Raw genomic sequence first — 17,970 nt, 5'->3', positions numbered from 1 at the left:
CTATAAAAATAGACAAAGACAGCACATCACAAATGCTATTCTCTCCACATAGATCAGGTTTATAATTAATAGGTCTTCTTACTTTCAATATGAATGACTTCCTCTCTCACATTTCTTAACTACTATCGACCAATGAATGCCATGAAGCTTCTCAATCAAGTGTATTTTGTTTAGCAGCCCAGAGAGACAGGGAAATATTTTTGTTATACCAACTATCACTTTTCAGCTGTAAGGGAGACAGGACCCTGCAGCCTCACTGTTCTTATAGCCACTGCTCAATGAACTGTTTAAATTAGCAATAAGAAGAGGTATGTTATCTTTAAGTTTGGAACAACATAAAGATAAGGCTGTCTACTTTTTTCATTTGTTTGTTTTTTACCCATAACATTTCAACCTTCTTCTAAAGCAGTGGTTTTCAAGCTATGGTCCACAGACCTCTGGGGGGTCCATAGAGTATGTCTAAGAGGTCCACAAAAGATAACCGTGATCAGTCAAGAGTATGTGAATACCCACATTTACAGTTCAAAGGGATCCACACCTCCATTCAAAACATTTTAGGGGTCCACAAATGAAAAAAAAGGTTGAAAAACACTGTTCTCTAAAGCATCCACTTCGATGCAAAAGACACTGGAGAAAATGAAGAAGAATGTAATAAATTACCAGAGAAAGAAGGCATAGAATCATTCTACCTTTGTGCTAAGAAAAGTTAAATGGCTTTGCTCTCCTCTCTCCCATTCTGGATGCATAGTCCTCTAGCAGGAATCAAAGTTTCATGACAGTAGACAGGCTTGTGTTCTTCATTCATTGTGGAGCTTTTGAAAACCACCAATTTTAAACCTACCTTTCAACATCCGGGCATTTTTTTCGCCTGTGCTAGTTTTGCAAAATATGAGTATAATATCCTAACAATAAGGACATTAAAAAACAAAAAACTCAACCATTTATTAATTAGAGATTGCCATAATTTGAAATAACTTTGCAACACCAAAAGGTCTTCAAGTTGGTTTTATAAATCCTCAAAATGATTAAATTAAGACATCACTGGTGTTTTAAGTCATGATTTTTAAACTGCTTTAAGTTTTCCACTCTCTTACCTTCACAACTTTATATCAGGATGTAGCTTATGGAATATAGTTCTTAAATATAGTTTTAAGAGGAAAAAAATATGCAAATGATTAGTTTTGGGGGAATGGCAAAAACTAATAAGCATAAATCAAAATAAATAAAACAATAGCATTACCTACACTGCATAGTAAAAATCCTCAGTCTCACTTTGATTCCTCCTCAACTGAAACTAATGGTGCTATTAGGACTAGCTTTTCTCAGCCTGCCACTATGTATCATCACAAGTGAGCAATACAAATATCCTTAACTGCCCTACATGTGAAGTAAGTATGAAAAAAACCCATCATATCTATGGATGAAAAATCTAAATTAAGAACTAATTATTGGCTATGCAAAAATATCAAGGGAACAGGCTTTTAAAATGCCTCAGCACTACAACTGCCAACTGCAAATCAACAGACTAGCGTAAACTAGTTTCAAGAACATTTTATTCAATCCCAAATGTTTTGTTTAGGTTTTAAACAATTTCAAAAACATTGTGTTTCAACCTAAAATATTTCAATTAAACCCTGATTTCCTAAACAGTTATTTTAGAAAGTTCCCAAAAACTAACAATTTGTCAAAATGAACATGAGCTCAAATCCCTTTCTGCTAATTCTGTTTTGTTTTGCTTTGTTGCTGATTTTTTTGGGGGGGGGGGTTTGCTGCTGTTGGGTTTTTTTTGGGGCGGGGTGGAGGGGAGGAGGGCAGTAACTATAAGAGGTTTTGGTCAAACACTTTTACCGAGTTTTACTAGAGAACTTTCAAGCCTTCCTGCCTGTACCACCTGACTCGATATCCATACCTTCTTTACAAGCTACCCCTTTAACGTACCTGCCATTCTTGGAAAGCAGCATAAGTCTACTGCTAAAGCTATTTTGGCTGCTACTCTTCCCTCCACCTGGACAGGGAAAGCAGCCCTGCCTCTCTCTTTCCTGAAAGGTAGAAGGGTTATAATGCCACCCAAGGGGCATTAACTTTCTGGAGGGGAAAAGTCTGTGGGTTGAATGTGATTCTAGAGAGCTGGAGGGTAGAGCTCTGAAATGCTACCAGATCAGAAAGCAAATACATGGCCAAAGAAGCCTTGATGATAGAGACAGCAATGAAAAGAAAAAGAAAAAACGCACAAACCTGCATGTCACAAAAGAAACCATAACCCATACACTGCCGAAGAAAGAAGAGATTATTATATGCATTTACCCAGTCTGACCTTCTGTCTAGAGGCCTGGAGTTTTAATGAACAGGTGGAGTCTTCATACAATAGACTGAGCTTTGTGTTAACATCACTAATAATTAAAAAAATAAGAGTAAACCATTTAAAAATCATTCTTTAATATAAAGTGTTTGCAGAAATAAACAAACTGCAGGAAAGCAAAAAAATCTAAATGAACTCCAAAAAGGAGATGCCATGGTAGCTTATTAAATGGATAGACAAATATTCTCGCCCCCTCTCACTCTGTCACTCAGTAACAGCTCAACTTGTGATCTTGATGTTTGTACATATGTTTCTATATTCCCAAACCAGAAAGGTTATGCTGCTCTTTGACAAACCTGTCACACCACCAAATAAACATTTAAGGCAAAAACAGAGTTAAGATAATGTTTTCCTAAACCTCACTCTGAAGAATATGCAAAACCTGCAGTTATAAATTTTGCAAACTGAGAGCAGACATTGGTTAAGAAACAGCATCCTAGAAAAAAATTAGTTGCTGAGTAAAACCCCCACTATGAGGTTGGAAGTATTTTAATTTATTCTAATTGCCACTCAACTTCCATCTCATCAAAACAAGGAGGCAGCAGGCACTGTATTTAAGAAGAGCATTAAAGATGATCCAGGCTATTACAGACGAGCAAGCCTTCCATCTGTAACTGGTAAGTCAGTTGAATCAATATAGGACAAAACTACTAAAAGTGCTTAAGATGAAGGAGGTCTAAACCACCACAGCTTTCGCTACTGACATTTGTGCTTCTCCAATCAACATAATATAATGGAAGAAAGAACAATGCTTGACCCAATCTGGACTTTTAAAAAACCACTACCAGAGTCTCTTACAAGAGGTTATTAAAGAAAACTAATCTTCCATTAGAGAAAAAATCTTGTTTGGGTCAGAGGCCAATTATGAAGCACAAAAGCAGTAGAAATAAATTATGCAATTTTCATTATGGTATAAAATTAACAGAAATGTGCTATGGAATTTCATATTAGAATTAGATTTCTTTTAATAGTCTGGAAAAAAAAATGGTAAACAGTGAAGTGAAAAAATTTGCAGATGTCAATATTATTTAAGTTACTTAAAATAACAGAACGTCATGTGGAACTTCAGCTCCAGCAAGCTTCAATAGTGATTCTCAGACTTTTTTAGACTCGGGGCAGTTCTCCATAACTTTTCTGAACTGAGCAGCAACCCATTTCAGTTTATTTATGACAGTGCTTGCCTCCTTGCAGAGGAACCAGGTAGGAAAGAGCATGAGCTTCTGCTTAACTCACACCCCAAGGTGGCCACACCCCAGGGTGCCCCAGCTCTCTGGTTCAGAGTCACTGAGCTACATGACTGGTCAACCCAATGGCAGACAAAACTGAATGTTGACTAGGACCATGCATATGTAGGAAAATAATTTTAAAAGTAGCCATACCTATGATGACTCGTACTGAATGTAAAACACAAAGATGAAAGCACTCCAAAAAAGATGATTTACATCACTTCAGAAAATTCAGTCATGAGCTCATCTCTGGGTGCAGTGATAAGTTAGGAAGCACAGAGAACAAGTTGAGGTATATTACCATATTTAGTTGAATCCAAGATGGATCCAAGAGGCTTTTTCCTCACAGTCAGCATAGCAAAAAAAGGCCCATCTTGGATTTGAGTACAAGGTGAAGGTGGGGGCAGGCAGCTCCTGCAGCTCTACCTCCAGCCATGAGCCCAGGTCTGGACAGAGTCAGACTCTCAGCAGGCACCTGTCACCCCCTGCCTGACCTCTGCAACCTCCTCCTCCACTTGTTTTCAGGCATGGCACCAGCTCTGAGCGAATTCCCTCCCAGGGCACAGAGCACGTGCAAGCTCTGCCCCCTGCCTGGTCTATTAGCAGCAGCACAGCTCCAGCTCTGGGATGCTTCCATGGGCTCTGTGACCCAACTGAAGCCATGTCTGACAGTAAGGGGCATGGGCAGGGAAAGGGACAGAGGCTGGGGAGAGCTGGGAGTGGGGGAGGGGCAGAGGCTGTGGGGTACAGGCAGGGGAGGGAGCAAGCAGGCTGCAGAAGTGGTGCGGGGAGGCTGAAGGTAGGGGGGATGCCTGCCCTCAGCCCCATGCAGCTGCAGCAATGGAGAATGGAAACAAATTTAAGACCACTCTCCCATAATTAGATTTTACACTGGGAAATTTTAAAAAAATTAATAACTTTTCCATATACAGAATCTAATTATTGGGGAGGTCGTTTTAAATTCCAAGTCAGAACCAGTAAGTTATAACATGACATTAAGTCCTTACATGGAACTGTGTATTCATTTATTATCCTAAAAAGGTTTGTGGCAAAAATAGGGAGGATTCAGAACTGAAGAACAACTAGAGATACAAATCTGAAACGGATTTAGAAAAAAAAATGTTTAAACAACATTTTAAACAGGGAGAAGCCATAAGGCCTCAAGCAAAAATAATATTGAAAAAGATTAGGTCAGTTAACCTTAGAAAGAAGACATAATAAAAGTATTCCCAATAGTGAATGGTATAAAGAAGGTGAAACAGGAACTTGTATTTACAAGACATCACCTAAAAGCAAGAGGGTTGGAGGGTGGTAAACTCAAGACCAGTGCCAGATAGTTTTTTCCATGAAGCACACATTTAGACTACAAAATTCATAACAACAAGCTTTTGGCTTCAGTGCTGTCTTCACAGAATTTTTAAATGGATTAAAAAGGCAATTTTTATGGATAGCAAATACTTCTGGAGTTGTAGAGGGTCTTTAAGAATACTTCAGAAGTAATATTAAAGGCTGAAAAAAACCCAAATTGATAAGAGATAATCCGATGGAGCCTCATTCTTTTCCAAAACGTGGAGAGTGACTACCTAGTCTCTGAAACCAAGATATGTGAAGTTGAGGCACATGCCAGCTTCACAATACAATGTTAACTCTGTTCTCCAGGAGTTGGCAATAGCTACAGGGAAAAATTGGTAATAAAAGTACACAGGTTAAGTTAACAAGGCTGTAAGACTTTAATTGTAGACTTTAAGACACTTAAGAGACTTGGAAGACTTTTAATTCACCAAGAAATCTGATGGTTTTTGGGCAGATGCTTCAGTTGTGTTCTACAGATGTGACCTCTAGCACTTCTCTGTCTATCCACTGCATTAAGTGTAGTTGTAATAGAATGGAGGGCTTAACTTGGCAAAGCTGTGGCTGTCATGGGAAGAGGTACAAGGGTACACTCTGGGAATAAGCACACCTTATTTCAGTATGAAATGTTGTAGGATGTATCTGGAGAGATACCAAATGGTATAATTTTGTCATGTAGATAGCCAGTGTGATGGCATACATGACAAACATCTCTAGAACTTGATGAGGAACAAATTAGTACAATTCTCAGAAGGAATCCTCAAGACGAGGGTAGAGAGGGGGGCAGTAACATTTTAAAAGTAAATCCAGGGTTGATTTGTAAGAACTAAGTTCAGTGTGAGTGTACATATCCTATCTCCTACGTCAGGCCTAAACCTGAAGTTTTGCCATAGCAAGACAAAGCATTTAGACTTTACCCTACAACGTTCACATGCTCTGTCCCATAGAATTTAGTACTGTCCATGAGCAGTGTGCCAGTATGTGTGTTATGAGCATGATGGGGTGTCATTCAACAAGGGTGGAGTGCAAGCTGACTGCACGGGTGACTTTATATTTATTCATTTTCAGAAGCTTAGGCCATGTACAGATGTTCAGTTTCTCCTGCAAGAGTTACTGCTCTCCCAGGAGAGATCACAAGTGTACAAAAGTTCATGATTTTTCTTGCAGAGCAAAAAGGGCCACTCCAGAAAAAAAAAATTACTTGAAAATAACCAGGGTTAAATCACTCCCAGGGGAGTTTCTCCTGGGAAAGTGAATGTCTGTACATGTTCTCTTCTGAGAGAAGTCACAGTAAAGTCCTCCAGCATCCCCGTGTGCTTTGCTCCCACCCCTTGGGAGACAGCATCACTCACCAGGCTCTGCTGCTCCAAACAAGCAGGGAACAGAACATGCCCCCTTCACAATCCCCAGATTGTGCTACAGGGAGACACAGGCAGTCTAGGGCAGCCAATCAGGACTGCCCTTTCCATGCTGACCCTCAGTCTGCCTCAAGACAGAATGAGTCTGCAAAGTACACAGAGAAGTGCGCACAGCTGCCGCCCCTCAAGCTCTGCAGTTTCAGCACTGCAAACTCTCTTCTCTTCAGGGGATCTTCACTTAAATGTCTGCTCATGCACCTCCAGGTAAGTTTTTCTACCAGGAGAAAAAACCTGGGAAAATTCTCCCAGATTTTTTGAATGTGTATGCAGCCATTAATTAGTCCTCACCATCTAGGGCCACTATTCTGCAAACTATTCTGCAAACTTAATTCAACATTTCAACAACATTTTGGAGCATTTGATTTCCTTGTTTGTTTGTTTTTTAATGCATGCACAGTTTTGATTCCCATGTGCAACAGTTCAGCTCTCCACCTTTATTGTGCATTCCTCCTCTATAATGATTACCCCGGACACAACATCATGGCAGTATGCTCGTTCTTTTATTAACCCTACATCATCTCCTCTAACTTTGCCCATCCAAAACAGCCTGGACTGGAACAAACATAGTAGGATGAAAGATGAGAAAGATCAGTGGTTACTATCAAGGACATAGGAGAATTAGATTTGGTTTCCTTTTCCATTACAGACTGTGATCTTAGGCAAGTCCCTTGTTTTCTTCCATTATCCCCATGAAAATAATGGAGATTTCATAGATTTCATAAATTTCATAGACATTAGGGCTGGAAGGGACCTCGGAAGATCATCGAGTCCAGCCCCCTGCCCAAAGGGCAGGAAGTCAGCTGGGGTCATAGGACCCCAGCAAGATAAGCATCCAGTTTCATCTTGAAGTTGTTCAATGAAGGTGCTTGAACCACCTCTGGTGGCAGGCTGTTCCAGACCTTGGGGGCTCGGACAGTAAAGAAATTCTTCCTTATGTCCAGCCTGAAACGATCTTGAAGTAGTTTGTGACCATTCGACCTCGTCATCCCTTGGGGCGCTCTGGTGAACAAACGTTCCCCCAGATACTGGTGGTCACCCCTGATAAACTTGTAGGTGGCCATCAGATCACCCCTGAGCCTGCGCTTTTCCAGGCTAAAGAGCCCCAGGGCTCTCAGCCTGTCATCGTAGGGTCTGCTTCCCTGACCTCTGATCATGCGCGTGGCTCTTCTCTGGACTCTCTCAAGCTTCTCCACATCCTTTTTGAATTGTGGAGCCCAAAACTGGACTCGGTACTCCAGCTGCGGCCTCACTAAGGCCGAGTACAGGGGGAGAATGACGTCCCGGGATTTGCTTGAGAAGCATCTATGGATGCAAGCCAGCGTTTTGGTTGCTTTACTAGCCGCCGCATCGCACTGCAGGCTCATGTTCATCTTGTGGTCAGTGATGACCCCCAAGTCTCTTTCTTCCATAGTGCTAGCCAACATAGCACTGCCGAGCCTATAAGGATGCTGTGGGTTTTTTTCCCCCAAGGTGGAGAACCTTGCATTTATTGGCGTTGAACACCATCAGATTCTTGTCCGCCCACTTACTGAGCCTGTCCAGGTCAGCCTGCATCACCCGCCTGTCTTCTGGTGTGGATGCTTTGCCCCAAAGTTTGGTGTCACCTGCAAACTTGGCCAGTCCGCTTCTGACTCCAGTGTCCACATCATTAATGAAGATGTTGAACAGTATGGGTCCAAGGACAGAACCTTGGGGGACCCCACTGGTCACAGGACACCATGATGAGTGACTTCCATCAATTACTACCCTCTGGTCCCGACCCCGGAGCCAATTTTCCAGCCAGTGGATCGTGGAGGACCCAACGCAACAATTGGCCAGTTTCTCCAAGAGGCAATCATGGGACACCAGATCGAAGGCTTTTTTGAAGTCAAGATATATGTTATCAATCTCTTCTCCCTTGTCCAGGTGATAGGTCACCTGGTCGTAGAAGGAAATGAGATTGGTCAAGCAAGACCTACCCGCAACAAACCCGTGCTAGCTATCCCTTAAGATGTTGACGTCGGCCAGTCCATTAAGGATGGCCGCTTTAATAAACTTTTCTAAGATCTTTCCCGGGATAGAAGTCAGGCTGATGGGCCTATAGTTAGCCGGATCCACTTTCCTCCCTTTCTTGAAGATAGGCACCACATTGGGCTTCTTCCAGTCTTCGGGCACTACACCAGAGCGCCAAGAGTTTTCAAAGATCCGCGCTAGAGGCTGGGCTATGATGCTCACCAGCTCCTTGAGTAACCTGGGGTGAAGATTGTCAGGGCCGGCTGACTTGAAGGTATCCAGCTTCTCAAGATGTTCCTTCAGAAAGTCAGCATTAATGGAGGGCAGGGGATCACCCTCACCCGGACTTCCCGGCCCTGTAGCGGGCATGGGCGTCCCATGGGGCTGATGAAAGACTGACGCAAAGTACCTATTTAATAGGTTGGCTTTTTCCTGGGCATCAGTTGTCAGTTGCCCCATCTGGTTCAGAAGGGGTCCAATGTTGCCCCTGCTTTTCCTCCGGCTCCCCACATATCTGAAAAAGAACTTTTTATTGTCCTTGATGCTCAAAGCTAGCTGGAGTTCAGTTGCAGCCTTGGCTTTCCTGGTCTGCTCCCTACAGGACCGGACCAGTGCAGAATAATCCTCCTTGGAGGTGACTCCCATCCTCCATCCTTTGTAGGCCTTTCTTTTTAGCCTCAGGAGGTCTGCTAGGTCCCTGGAGAGCCAGGGGGGCTGCTGTGCCCTCTTGCTGCCTTTCCTCCGAGATGGAACAGACTTAGTTTGTGCATTGAGGATCACTACCTTGAGGAGCAACCACTCTTCTTGAACTCCCCTCTCCCTGTGGTCACGGTCCCTTAGGGACTCACTGACAAGCCTCATGAGCTTGTCAAAGTCAGCTTTCCTGAAGTCAAGGACTTGCGTGTTGCTGACCGACTTGCCAGCTTTTCGGCGGATGGTGAAGGTGATCAGCTCGTGGTCGCTGTCACCCGGCTTCCCATCGATCACTAGGTCGCTGACTAGGTCATCCCCAGTAGCCAGTACCAGGTCGAGCAGCGCTTTGCCTCTCGTTGGCCCATAGACTTCTTGAGTCAGGTAGAGGTCATCCACGCACGAGAGGAAGCTCTGCGACCGCTCAGATTTTGCTGAGCGATCCTCCCACGAGATGTCCGGGTAATTGAAGTCACCCATGACAACCATGGTCCTGGAGCAAGCTGCCTCAGCCAGTTCCTGGGCAAACTCCTGGTCAAGCTCAGGACTTTGGGTGGGAGGTCTGTAATAGACTCCCACCATTGTGTCCCCTGTGCCGTGTTCCCCACGGATTTTAACCCAGAGGGTCTCCAGCCGTCCACCCTGGTCGCCAATATCGGCTTGCAGGGACGCGTAGCTTTCTTTTACACAGAGAGCTACACCCCCGCCCCTTTTCTCTACACGATCCCTCCTGTACAGGGTATAGCCATCTATACCCGTGGTCCAGTCATGGGTGGAGTCCCACCAGGTCTCCGTTATCCCTGTGACATCGTATGTGGAGATAACAGTATTGTGTTGAGGAGGTATGGCCAAGATAAATGTTAAAAATGGTGAAATGCTCATATACTACAGTAATGAGAGCCAAATAAGCACCTCTCACAGACAGATACATACAAGGTGCTTCAGGCACAGCACTGCTAAGGAATCAAGGGGGAAGAAAGTCGCATAATTATGCTACTCTGTATCCTAGAGTTAAATCATTTTTACTCTAAACTGATCCTGATTTTTGATAATTAATTAGTACAGATTTTTTTCTAAAGTAAAATTTGGTTTTCAGAGCATTTAAGAATACCATTCTTACACTAGCTACTTGTACACTGGCCTCAGGACAAAATTTCCAAAATGCAGTAAATAATGAACATACACACACATTCTCCCAGTGCATGGCGTAGCAGAGGTTCAATGACCACAACACACCACAGTATTATGGTGTTTGAAGATAGACAACAGCTTAGAAATTCTTTCATTTCCTCTAGCTTTGCTGTACATGTATCATATGCATAATAAGATAACACTGAAGCACTTCAAAATCTCTTTGGATCAGCAGTTTTGTTATGAGCCATTCTGAAGATCTATGGCGAATGATTTTTTAAACCTATCTTCCCAAAAGGGGCAGTAGGTGCCATATACAACCTGAAATAACATGCAGCTACTAAGATCAGGTGGTAAAATTAGAATCACTGTTTAAATCCCAAGTGAGTGCAAAACTTATCAGAAATGGGTAATTTTGCAAAATGCCTTTTAAAAGGTGACCATATTTTGGGAAACAACCCCAGATTTGGGAACTATCCCCACTTTACATTCTTGCGAGACACTTAAATACTTAAGACTCTTCAAATAAGCACTTAGATTTAAATAAGTTTGAACACAGTGCCACTCAATCTCAACTATACCACATCTGTTACAAAACAAGCTAACCTGTAACATTATTAAGAGCAGGTTGCCCCATATCTGTCCATGACAGACCCCACACTGTTACTGACAATCAGAGACAGGGTACTGGTAACCTAACACAAGAGTATTCAAGTACTGTAGTATCTCATCAAAATCAGAAATACAAGTCCAATACTCAAGAGACATCCCATGCATTTAAGAAATTCCACAATGGACCTCATGCCTGTGCTGCACCAGGATGCTCAAGGGCACAACCCAACCACCCACTCCTACAAGCATGTGCCAAACCTAGAAACAAGGCAATTAATCCACTCTCAAGGCATCACTACTGGCCAGTGTCAACCTCAACAGAGACAGGTCTTGAGAGTGGCTGCAGAAGGATGCCTCAGATGTGGCCTCGCCACATGCCATATTTTTGGGTTTGCTATATGCAGACAGAAAGCACATTCACAAGGGCATCCCTGAAGACATACTAGGAACCCAGTGTAGATACACCCCCCTTCACTAACCCAGAGACATAGGGTATGCTACAAATATGGATATATACATTGTTGCCAAACTGACAACAGTGCCCTTCTGTGTAATGAGGATGATAAGCCTAAAAGGAGTCCTCTTGTAGTCTACCTTTCCTGTACTCAACTATTTTTACTTATATGAAACTATTTCATTTAATGAGTCTATAATATAGTTTATTAAGGTTACTCAATTTAAGGAGTATCTTATAATTGGCATGTCAATGTACCTTTGGGTGATAAAAATTATGAAATACATTTAAATCAAATGAACATGATTGCAAGGTTTAGCGTGACAGGTACAGGTCACCTAGATAGAACTGGTAGCCAACATCTCTAGCTAAGGCAGGATAACCCTTTGCACTGAAAGACCCTATTTTTAATTACTTAAAATCTCTGCCAAGCTTAAATAACTCAGATTGAACTATTCAATGCCAGGTGGCTCTGCTGACTGAGGGAGAGGTTATGTAAAAAGATAAGGGTGCTCATGTTGAAATCAACATGCAATCATTTCACTGAGAAGCTCTGATGCTTTGGAGTGTGGACTTAATTCACCTGAAGGGTGAAATCTGGGATTGTATTTTGCTGTTCCTATAAAAATGAACCCAAACTTGGCAGAACGTTAAACGTTTAAAATTTCTTACTCGTCCACACTAGGTAGAGGTTTAAAGGGACAGCAGATAAATTCTGCTGAGACACATCTCCAACACAGAGCAGATGAAACAAGATCTTGCCAAACCTACAGATGTAAAACTTGACAACATATTTCCACCTTCACCAAAATCAACAGATACCACAACTGAATTGTCAGAATGCATGGATCCTATACATCCCTATCAGAATATATGCCACACCTCATACAGAAAACCAAATGCCCACATGAAAACTATATGGTTGAAACCAGACAACCACTATGCTCATGCACAAACCCCTTCAGAAACTTACCATAGTGGCAGAACACTTTTCACAAAACCACTACTCCATCTGAACTCACGGTCCTTGGCATCAAAAGAAATCTTGAGCTCAAAGGAAATCTATACAATGCCTTCAGAAGACAGAGCTGGAAACAGAGCATTCAAATTTTACTGGATACTGGAAGATAGATAACCATTTTCACTGATTTTCCATCCTGAATGTCCACCTCAGAGCAAGTATTTTCTTCCTCTCATTTCAGTCAAAATGGTTCAGCTATTTCCAAGAATGAGGTTAGGGGAAAAATTTTGGCTTACCCAGGTTACAAAATCTGGATAGTTGTTTTTAATAGCAGTTCTAAAACCTACATGCCTTGAAACAGGGATTTCAAAATTTGTTCAAGAATTTGCTGCAAGGGTCTCTCTTGCACTATCCCTGCAAAAACATTCACAAATTAGTTCAGGTTATAAACCTTGGGGGAGGGTGGGATAAGAATTCACGTATTCTCAGCAAAGCCTTTCTACAGCTTAACAGAAAAAACATTTCCAAAGATCCCATCCACGCTGGGTGTACTCCAGCCAGGCCTGACAAGAACTTTCCCCTCACAATTGCAGCTCCGTGTGCCAGCACGTATGCCAGGTCCACAAAACTGCACTATGAATAACAAAGTTCTCATGCTTCTCAGCGATTCTGTTCTGAGGTAGAGGAGAAATACTCATCTGGAGCTGAAAAATTAAGAAGGTGAGAGATTAAGCAGGTTGGAACAAGTAGCTTGTTGAGAGGGCAGAAAGTGGGACTGGAGACAACAGGGGAAAAAGAAAAATTAACTAGAATTTGGGGCTGCAGAGGTAGGAGTTAGGAGGTAAAAAGAGAGACTGAGTAAAGCTCTGATGCAACTGGGACTGGCTGGGCAAGGAGATGAAACTGAGCCACTGGCAGGGCATGTATGAAGCATACAGGGGGAGAAAAATCCTAAGTGGAACCAGCAGGCAAGGAGAACTTAGATGAACTAGGCTAAAAAACTGGGATATTCAGGAGGAAAACAAAATTGGAATTATTAGGATTGGAAGCCAGCCGAGAGAGGAAGAGGGAGTGACTGAAAACCAGGATGGTAAAAAATAAATACATTTAAAAAAAAAAACAGATGCACTGCTATACAGGAAACTGATAATAACTAGGGACAGGAGAGTAAGTGCTGGATAGCAAGGTAAGGAGAAATTATATTAGGCATTCCTGAACAAAGAGAGTAGAATGAGAAGTCGAAGTGGAGAAATCATACTGGTTAGGTAAAAAAGAATGGGATTGGGAAGGAAAAAGGACCAGAAAGAATAAGAGTCTGTGATAACTAAAGTACCAGCCCTTCCAGAACCTAGAACATAACACACGATTCCTTAGTGTCGCCATTCTTATGCTGTCAGCAATTATCTGAAATTTCTTGGCAAAGTATAGTCTCATATCTCATTACTCTCCAGTGCCAGGTCACACTGCAATAAGTCATCCTCCTCTATAAAAGTTGTTCCATTAGCTCAGGTGGCAAAACTGTCTATGGTAAAACTAAAGGTTCTAACCTTTGTGATGAATCAAGTGTCAACAGGGTGCCACAGGATGGAATTCATTGTTTTACTTTGCCTTCTCAACACTTAGGAAATTACACTCAAAATCTCTTAAAAGAACATCACAGAGGTTGCACAGTCAAACACTCCAAAGTTAGGAATGTAAAAATAAAGGCTGCTTGCACAAATACCCCTTGCATATTTGAACTGTGTTAGAGCTGAATCACTGGCTATTTTTCCAACAGATCCCCAATTTATTCAATGCAAAGAATGAAACTACCCTGAGGAGATGAATCAAAAAGTCATTTAGTAAATTCTTTCATTCTTTTTACCCTTTAAAAAGACCTCACGTTTCTTCAGATGACATGCTTACGCTAGTAAATTATTAAAGCCAAAAGAGCTTTTATCTCAAATATCTGGACAGCAGAACTTTCAAAGGAAGAAGTAGGTGCTTATTTCTGAAGTCGATAATCAACTCTTGCAGTTAGCGCATTTACAGGACCATCAAGAACAAGAAAGACATGGTATTAAAGTGACCAGAAAAGCACTATGCTAATTTTTTCATGTAACAATATAAATTTCCTGCCCACTAGCTACACACTGTGAACATTTAGTGGCTTTATTCCACTTCCTAGTGAACAAACACACACCTATTTTCTAGGTGGCAGTGTCAGAGAGACCTAGAACTGAGTAAGTATGGAGACTCAACCACCTTTTCACTTTTAAAATATCAGCATTCATGCAAAGTATAATGTAGAGGTTTGCACTGTCACTGCCTATAATTTATTGGTTTGTGAATGAACAGGAGATTCCAGTTCAGGTCAATCTACCCACTTCCATAAGTTCCTTAAGAAAAAAGTTACTACCATGTAACACATTTATTTACAGATTTATTAAAATGTAACATTTGTTATGTTTTGTGACCACGAACTCACTCTCAACAGAAACACTTCACTCTATTAAAATATTGCTACATAGAGGTATATGAAAAAAATGTTACATATTTAAGGATTTGGTTTTGATATCAGGTATGCTAATGGTGTATATGCAAAATCAGTTCAGAGTTGCATGGTCTTAAGAGCAAGAGTCAACAAGCTCAAGTATCAGACTAATTACAGTCCAGATACTTCAGACAAGTCATGTGTTATTTCAAGTTTCTTTTATAAAGCCAGACTGGCAACAGTGCCCCTCTGTGTAAAGAGGATGGTAGGCCCAAAAGGAGTCCTCCTGTACCCTACATTTTCTGACATTCTATTTAGAAGAATGAACATGTAAACACTATCCCCCCCCAAAAAAAACAGTGAGTGTCTGCCATGGGTAATGTAAAATTTGACTACCCAAGAAGAAATGCAAGTTATTTTCAGTTTGGGGAGGAAGGAAATAGTTTGTAATAGCTACCATGAATGGAGCTCAATTTTTTTTTATAAGATGTTTAAGTATTTTTCTCTCAGTTTGGGTTTCTACCCAACAACAATGTAATAATGAATAAGATGAGACTCACTGGTCACACTGAGAACAAAGAGGGTAATGCAAATATAAAAAAATAGCGTTATTCCATTTTAAACAGCAAATATGAATTGCTTTCACAAGGTGATCTATACTGAACACCTACAATACTGTAAAAATGGCTCTAACAGGTAGGAACATAACTTTTTTAGTATACAAAGAACAGTGGCTATTGCAAAATGGAAGGGGAACAGCAACAGGAAGGGAAAAATACATTTAATTTGGAGTCAAGATGTGACAAAAAGCTACTGTGTTAAGAGAACGGTGAAATATTATGGTCAGATTGAAATATCCCACACTGCTTTTTCTAAACATATATAAATTAAATGTGGCAAGATGCCACCTATCCCTATGGATGCCAGGAATGGCAGGGAATTGGAGTGGTAAAGTGAGTTCAAGTTCCTCAGTGCTCACAGAAGCAAGGAATGTTATGAAGGCAACACTCAATGCACTGCATATGGGATGCACAGGAGTGTTGTACGCATACTCCTGTTCAAGAAAGCGCTGCCTGTCTCAAGCTGATTGACTTGAAAGGATTTTTAAAGTTTCAGGTACCTTTTCTACTTCTTCCTGCCTAACCACTTTGGAGGTTATACAATCTATTTCAAAGTCTGGTTCTACAAGCTTGGCGTGCAATTAACACGTGTAATCTGGTTGTCTCTGCATACGTTATTGCCCTTTAAATCATAAGAGTCTGAAAACAAACAGAACCACCCAAGGAGAAAAAAGAAATCAATGGGATTTAGATTCCAACTCCTTCCCAGTGAAAAAATGGCTATAAACAAACTTGGGAAACTGACTCTACCTGCTGCCAAATGTATGCAGCAAACATACGGGCAGGAGACAGGGAACAAGGTCTTTCAATTAAAATATTCCTAGCTGATACCAGAATTTAGATAGAAGTGTGTCAACTGTTGACCTTCTATGCCATTCATTGAAAATATCAAGCAAGGGGAAATTACCTAGCTAGAGTTTGCTATCATACTTTTCTAGATTTCTGTATGGAAAAAATACTCATAATGAAAATTATACAAACTCCCGCACTACATCAGAGCCAATACTTCTGAAGTGCCTACCATGTAAATCAAAGCGCTAGAACCACACTTAATTTGGCCACAACCTTACAACACACCCAGCGCGCACAAACCAAACGCTCAAATGTAAAACGCAACCTGCAAAGATTTTAAATTATTCAGAGCCTGTGTGGTGGGATAACGCCTGACTGCTGTAACTCGCCAACAGCTGCTGGCCAAGGATGCTACAGCAATTGTCCTCAACTTTTTTAAAAACTTGAGGCACCTCTCAGTAAGACTAGAAGCCCCTCTCAGAAAATGCCAGCTCTTAGCTTTCCCTTGGTTTTCTGGCAACAGAAAAAGACTAAAGCTGAGAACCCAGAAAGCCTGAACGGGCAAAGCATTTGTAATGCTCCGAATGCCTGTTTGAAATCTCTGAAGCCATCACGTGCATCATGAGTGCACGCCTCGCCATGCTAGCACCATGTGGCACCTTGGTAAAGATCTCCAGGCGCCCCAAGGTGCTGCAGCACCTGATTGAGAAATGTTACTGTCAGACTGAACTAACCCACGCTGCTTTTTCTGAAGATGCATAAATTAAGCATGGCAAGATGCCACCTATCCCCATGGGTGCTCGGATCAGCAGGGAAGGGGGCGATGATTTGAGTTCAAGTTCCTTGGTCCTCCCAGAAACAAGGAAAGTTACGAAGGCAACACTCAACTCCCCGCATCAGGGCGGCACAGAAGCATTGCCCACACGCTCCTAGGCAGAAAGCACCGAGGGCCAGGCTTTCCCATTGCCCATACGCTCCTAGGCAGGAAAGCACTGCCCGTCTGGAGCCGGTTTGACCTCAAAGGATTTCAGAAGCCCCCCAGCCCAGGCCACCTCCGCACCCCCAGCTCAGGCAACCCATGGAAGAGCCACCGCTGGCTCCGGCAGGGGACAGGGGTCTTTCCCTGAGAGGGGCCGAGCCAAGAGGGGGCTGGCACTCCCCCGCCCCGCGGGCCACGAGGGGGCCGGCCCCGCGGCTGGCTGCGAAGGGGCAGCTCTTTGTTGCCTCGACAAAGACCCGGGACAGCCGGCCCCGACGGCGGGGCGGGGCGCTGCCCCCAACGGCCCCGCCGCACCCACGTGCTCCCCCGCGCCCGGCGTTTACTCACGTCAGGGGCCGCGCGGCTGCTTCCTTCGCCGTGGCGGGGCCGCGGGAGCCTCCCCCCGCCGGGCCGGGGCCGGGGGCGCGGGGTGCCCCGGCGGGGAGGGGGGGGCCTTCACATGGAGCCGCCGCCGGGCCGGACCGGGCAGGAGGAGGCGGCGGCGGGGCCGGGCCGCGGCCCCCGCTCATGCACGCTGAGGCGGGCGGAGGCGCGGGGCGCTGCTAGGGGCCCCGCGGGGCCCCGGGGGCGGCCGGGCGAGGCACCGCCGCCGCGCCGCGCTCTGGCATGGGTGAGCCGCGGCGCGGGGCAAGCCCCGGGGGGAGGCTCCGGCGGGGGTGGGGACGGCAGGGAGAGCTGGTTGCTGGGGGGGAGGGGGAAGGGAGCCGCGGCGCACGGAGATGACAGCTGGTCACTATGGCAACAGGCCACACCCCCGGCCGGGGGCGCGGGTCGATGACGTCAGGGAGGGGGGAAGCGCCGCCGGCGGGGTTGGTTCAGGCCGGGACAAAGGGGCGGTGACGAAGGAAGCGGAGCCCCGCCCTCGCCGAGTAGAAGCAGTGGGCGGGGCTTG

General features: G+C 43.6%; 1 protein-coding gene across 2 annotated transcripts in view; it reads right to left on the bottom strand.

Moving 5' to 3' along the window:
- FBXW7 (F-box and WD repeat domain containing 7) overlaps positions 1-17,747 on the bottom strand; it is a 279,170-nt gene extending 261,423 nt beyond the window's left edge. For both annotated transcript variants that reach the window (XM_059721977.1, XM_019481498.2), the window contains exon 1: positions 17,406-17,747. The gene's annotated coding sequence lies outside the window, so the exon portion shown is untranslated. The remainder of the gene's footprint in view (positions 1-17,405) is intronic.
- Between the last annotated feature and the right edge of the window lie 223 nt (positions 17,748-17,970).

The sequence above is a fragment of the Alligator mississippiensis genome, chromosome 2 (genome assembly GCF_030867095.1).
Source record: "Alligator mississippiensis isolate rAllMis1 chromosome 2, rAllMis1, whole genome shotgun sequence".
Taxonomy (NCBI): Eukaryota; Metazoa; Chordata; order Crocodylia; family Alligatoridae; genus Alligator; species Alligator mississippiensis.
This window is presented reverse-complemented; position numbering and strand designations above follow the sequence as displayed.